Genomic DNA, 5410 nt, shown 5'->3' with positions numbered 1-5410 from the left:
CTTCCGATTTTTGCCTCATCTGCCGATAATTCCATCCAAGGCATCTCTGGGGCCACTTCATCTATCTCCTATCAAGGAGGAGGAAGGGTTTCTTAGTAACCTTTTGGGATGTAAACTGAGGCAGAGACTAAGACAATCATTGTTTACTCTTTCTTGGAAAAGACATCCTGGCACGTCTTACTTTCTCTCACTCTCTCCCGGGGAAACATACTCCCCTGGTGCTCTCAGGCATGTCTTCCTTCCTCTTCGGCCTCGTGCTTCAGCCTATATTAAAAAAACATTTTTAATAAAATCCCAACTCCCAGCCCTGCTTTACAAAGGCTAGTCCTGAAATTCCTCTCAGTGCCGAACCTCAATACAGCCCAAGCTAATCCCTAGGAGATTGGGAGAGTTCTTCAGGCTGCTGAGGGTCACAGTGGGGACAGGGACTCCCTCGGCTCACCACTGACACCCTCTCATGTGACTCTGGAGTATTTCACATCTGGCATTGTCCTTAGGGCAGCCATCTTAGTTTTATCATGGGATTTGTGGTGGTTTGAATAAGAATGTCCCCCATAGGCTCCTATTTGGACGCTTAGCCACCAGGGAGTGGCACTCTTTGAAGGGATTAAAAGGATTAGGAGGTGTGGCCTTGTTGGAGGAAATGCGTCACTGGGGTGGGCTTTGACGTTTCAAAAACCCATGCCACACCCAGAATCTCTCATCTCTCTCTCTCTCTCTCTCTCTCTCTCTCTCTCTCTCTCTGTCATCAGATCAGGATGTAGCTCTCAGCTCCTTCTCCAGCACCCTGCTTCCTGCCGTGGTGATAATAGACTAAACCTCTGAAACTGTAAGGAAGTCCCCAATTAAATGTTTTCTTTAATAAGAGTTGCCCCTTGGTCATTGTGTCTCTTCACAGCAATAGAACAGTGAGTAAGATGAGATGCCATAATCATGTATAGGGCTGCCACAAGAGTTTTCATAAGTGACCTCCCTTTGCAACTCAATGAGGAAGAAATTTATTTCCATTTTACAGAAAGGAAAACTGAGGCCCATGTGATCAAATAAGCTGCTCAACGCCATTCAACTTATTAATGGCAGAGCTGGGATTTGAACCCACACCCTCCTGATTCCCAAAACCATGCTTCTGTTATGTGTGTTATAGAAGAAGGAATTTTGTGGGCTGGGGAGATAACTCAGTGGGCACAGTGCCTGTAAGTTTGGCTCCAGAACCCATGTAAAAAGCTGTGTGGTGGTGTGTTCCAAATCCAGCCACGGGGAAGGTAGAGACAAACCCATCCCTGGGGCTTGTTGATCAGTCATCTCAGCTGAAGTAGTGAGCTCCAGGTCAGTGAGACCTAGTTCAAAACACCGACATTAGAGGTTGGCTTTCACATGCACACACACTTCACACACACACACACACACACACACACACACACACACACACACGCACAAACCAACATACACATATACAAACACACACAGAGGGGAGATAATAATAATTCGGGGCTAAGGTAGGCATCTTTCGATCAGATGGGGCTTCCACGTAGTTAAAGCAAGGGAAGGCCTGTACTTTCCTTATGCCTTGGCCTTCTCTGGCGGCCTACTCTTGGCCCAGGTATCAGCTCACTTACGTTCATATAGCCCTATGTCCCGTCAATGTCATTCACCACTGAGAAAAACGCTGTTTCTCTTCTGACCACAGAGCCCTGGGATGGCAAGAATAGATGTCTTGAATGGGGGCCTCCCGCCTACCTTCAGCATCTCCAGACACAGGTGGCTGAGGCGGCCAGCTCAGAAGCAGGCCTGTCTGGTCAAGGAACATAATTATGTACCGAGCAATGGAGGAAATTCCTAGTATTCTGAGGGATGGCTCAGGTGTGGCCCGGCTGGAAGACCTCCCGGGTCCCTGGGACCCCCCCGGACCCCCGACGTTCGCCTTTCCTCTCCCTCTCTGTTACCTCCAGCAACACCAGAAGCCAGGGGCCCCTCCCTTCTGGACCGCTCCTCTCGGCTGCAGCCTTCTCTGCAAACGGTCACCTCCATCCATCTTTGTCTCCTGGCCCCACAGGCCTTGACAGGGAACTGCTGACTTTGAGGAGGTTAAAGGCGCAGTGCCCAGCCTTCATCTGACAAATGGGTGACTGCAGGAGGGGGGCTGTTATTTTTTCCTGGCCTCAGAAGAGGGGCCTGTCAGGAAGATGTAGAGGTGGTGGCCTTGTGGTTCCCCCAGGGGGGCTGACAGACACCGGCAGCTGCTGGGGCACCGGGATGCCCGGCCCTGTGTTCCCAGCACAGAGCATCCTGCTGTGTGCCCGCCCCATGCCCTTCCTGACCTCTCCACCCACCCCACCATGACCCAGTGCCCACCCCTTCCCAGGGCAAAGGGCCAAGGGGGCCTCCCTGGGATGGGGACCCTGAGCCAGATGTGAGAAGGACAGCCCAACAGGGATCTGGTTACAGGCTGCCAGGTCAGGCCCCCAGGGCTTCCTAAGGAGCTGACAGCCCCATCTTCCTTCTGCCCGCCCCTCCTGTGGGCTCCTTCCATGATACGGGGCCTCTTGAGGGTGAACTCTCCTGCCCATGCCTCCCTTTAGAATTGCCAGGTTAACAAGCAGACATAGGAGCCTTGGCCATATCTCTTGCCCACTCTGCCTTTCACAAAAAATTTCATTCAAAATTTCAGGTGACCCAGGCTGGGGACACACAACTCCAAACTCAGCACTTAGAATGCTGAGACAGGTGGACTGTGAATTTGAGGCCAGCCTGGGCTACCAAGTGAATTCCAGGTTAGTCTGAGCTACCTATGAAACCCTTAAAAACAAAATACAGGCTCCGTGGGTAAAACGGGTGCTTCACATGTAAGAGGACTCAAGTTTGAGCCTCCAGCACTGGTGGAAAAGCTGGGCACCGTGGTGGCAGTGCCGCCGTGAAACCCTAGCCTTGGTGTCGGGGGCAGAGACAGGTCAATCACAAGGCATTGGCAGAGACAGACGGAGCTCTGTGAGTTCAAGGCCAGCCTGGTCTACTGAGTGAGTTCGAGGACAGCCAGAGTTACAGAGTGAGACCCCTGTCTTAGAAATAAATAAATTTCTAGGAAATTTATTCTTAGAAATAAATAAATAAATAAATAGGTGTAGAGCAATCAAAAAAAGACACCTGGCCTCTACATGCACATGCAAAGAGACACACACAGCATTTGGAAGCTGCAGAGCTGGTGAGGTCAGATTGGCCAGTGGCTTTCTCTATTTCCCTGATCTAAGGCTTTCACCTCTATATTTGGCTCCGTGTTTTTTTTTTTTTTTTATTTAATAAGATCATTTAGAAATTCATCTAAAAAAAAAAAAGATACACACACACACACCTCGCTTACAAATATGTTAATTTAGGAAAGTAAAATCCCCAGGCAAGTAGGCGGGTACTGCCAGAGCAGGCTGCCCGGGTCCTGAAGCCCTTCCCTATAATGTGGCCTGGTACACGGTCCTCCTTCCCTGATGGTTAGAACAGTGCTTGCTAAGGGCGCTGCTGCAGATGGGGTGCTGGGGTGGGGGTGGGCACCACACTGTGGGTTTGGGACTAAATCAGCTGGTGAGGCCCAGAGAGGTGAAGAGTGCTGTCTCAGAGACTTAACTGGTACCTGCTCCTCCTCTCCTGGAGTCCTGGTGTCTAAGACCAGCCTTGCAGAGAGCCCGCTGCGCTGAGCTGGTGGAAATCTCTGCAAAACAAGGTCGAATCTCCAGAGACTAAGAAGCCAGCCAGGTATCCCCACAGTGTAGACCAGTGGTTCTCAAACTATGGGTCTCGATCCCTTTGGGGGTCAAAAGAGTCTTTCACAGGGGTCACCTGAGATCACGGGAAAACACAGGTATTTACATTAAGATTCGTAACAGTAGCAAAGTTAGAGTTATGAAGTAACAACGAAAGTAATTTTATGGTTGGGGGTCAGCACAACACGAGGAACTGTGTGGAAGGGTGGCACTGTTAGGAAGGTTGAGAACCGCTGCTCTAGATTGGCAAGCAGGGTGAGATGGCTCCTGGGCTGGTCACCCTCTCACATACCACACACACACACACACACACACACACACACACACACACACACACACACACGAGCCAGGAAGACCCATGGGAACTCCCTTTGGGGGGAACTCTCAGGGGATGGAGGTCCCCAGGTTCCTGTGTTCATGCCCAAGGTTCCAAAGATGCCTGCAGGGATTGAGAAAGGGAAGCAGGTGGGAGAGGCTAAGGGCGGGGACAGGCAACAGGTGGGAACAACCCCCAGAAACTTCAAGGACTTAAGAGCCTTGGCTGTGGAGACAAATCACTCGCAGGCAGGCTCGCTAGAGAAGAGTGTGGCTAACTTCTTCACATTCTCGGTTGGAGGTTAGAGGTGGCTGCCGAGAGACAGGTGCTTTGTTTTTCTCTCCTCTCGTTACTGAGAAGGTGAGAACCGCACTTTGGACAGACAGTAATTTGTTTTCTTTTTCTTTCTTTTTTTTTTCCTCTCTCTCTCTCTTTTTATTTGTTGTTGTTCTAGAGTATATCTTTCTTTACACCCCAGACCACACCACTTGGCTGCCAAGACTCACCAAAAAAAGAGGGGGGGGGGAATTACTTATAATTTATAATTCCTCTCCCTTTTCTGTTCCCCCAGGGAGAGGTAGAAACTCTTTAAACCAACGCCGCACTCACCAAGCTTGTCCTTTGCACCCAGTTCCCCCTTCCCTCCCCAGAATGTGGCATTTGGTGGATTCTGGATTCCACTGAAGGCTTTTTCTAAACCAAGACTTGGGGAATTTTGTTAACAAGGCAATAAAAATAACTTTATTGTGTTACAGGAGGCACTCAAAAGAGCATGGATGTGTGTGTGTGTGTGTGTGTGTGTGTGTGTGTGTGTGTGTGTGTGTATGTACTATGCACACACGCACGCGCTCTCTCTCTCTCCTTAAAAAAAAAAATAAAACAATGTTTCTTTAAAAGTCTACGTCTGCAAATGCCATTAGCTGTGGGTATAAGGTTTCTGATGATAATGTTGCCTGCTCGGATTTTGGTTGGAGGGGACCTTGTGTGAGTGGGTTGACCCCTCCCTCTCCTCTCTCACATTTCACCTCAGAAATTTGTCACTCTCTCCCCACCGCAGGATTTAAAAGTGTGTCTGGGCAACCGGGTCCAGCCCGCTGCAGGCATTCACTCAGGGTCCTGCGAAGAGAGCTTGTCAGTGTGGGTGGGTCAGAGGTAGGACAGTCAAAATGTTTAGTGCCCTAGGCAACAGATGCATGCACAAGGGACCCCGATAATCAGCGTGTGTCAGGGGGCAGGAAGGCAGCCGCGAAGCCTAGACAGGTGTGGGCATGCACATGTGTGCTACTGGCCACCTGTTTGTGGACTTGGAGGCAAAATTTTTGTTTGGGTTCCAGGGGTAAATTTT

The sequence above is a fragment of the Peromyscus maniculatus genome, chromosome 8 (genome assembly GCF_049852395.1).
Source record: "Peromyscus maniculatus bairdii isolate BWxNUB_F1_BW_parent chromosome 8, HU_Pman_BW_mat_3.1, whole genome shotgun sequence".
Taxonomy (NCBI): Eukaryota; Metazoa; Chordata; class Mammalia; order Rodentia; family Cricetidae; genus Peromyscus; species Peromyscus maniculatus.
Note: the sequence above shows the minus strand (reverse complement) of the source record.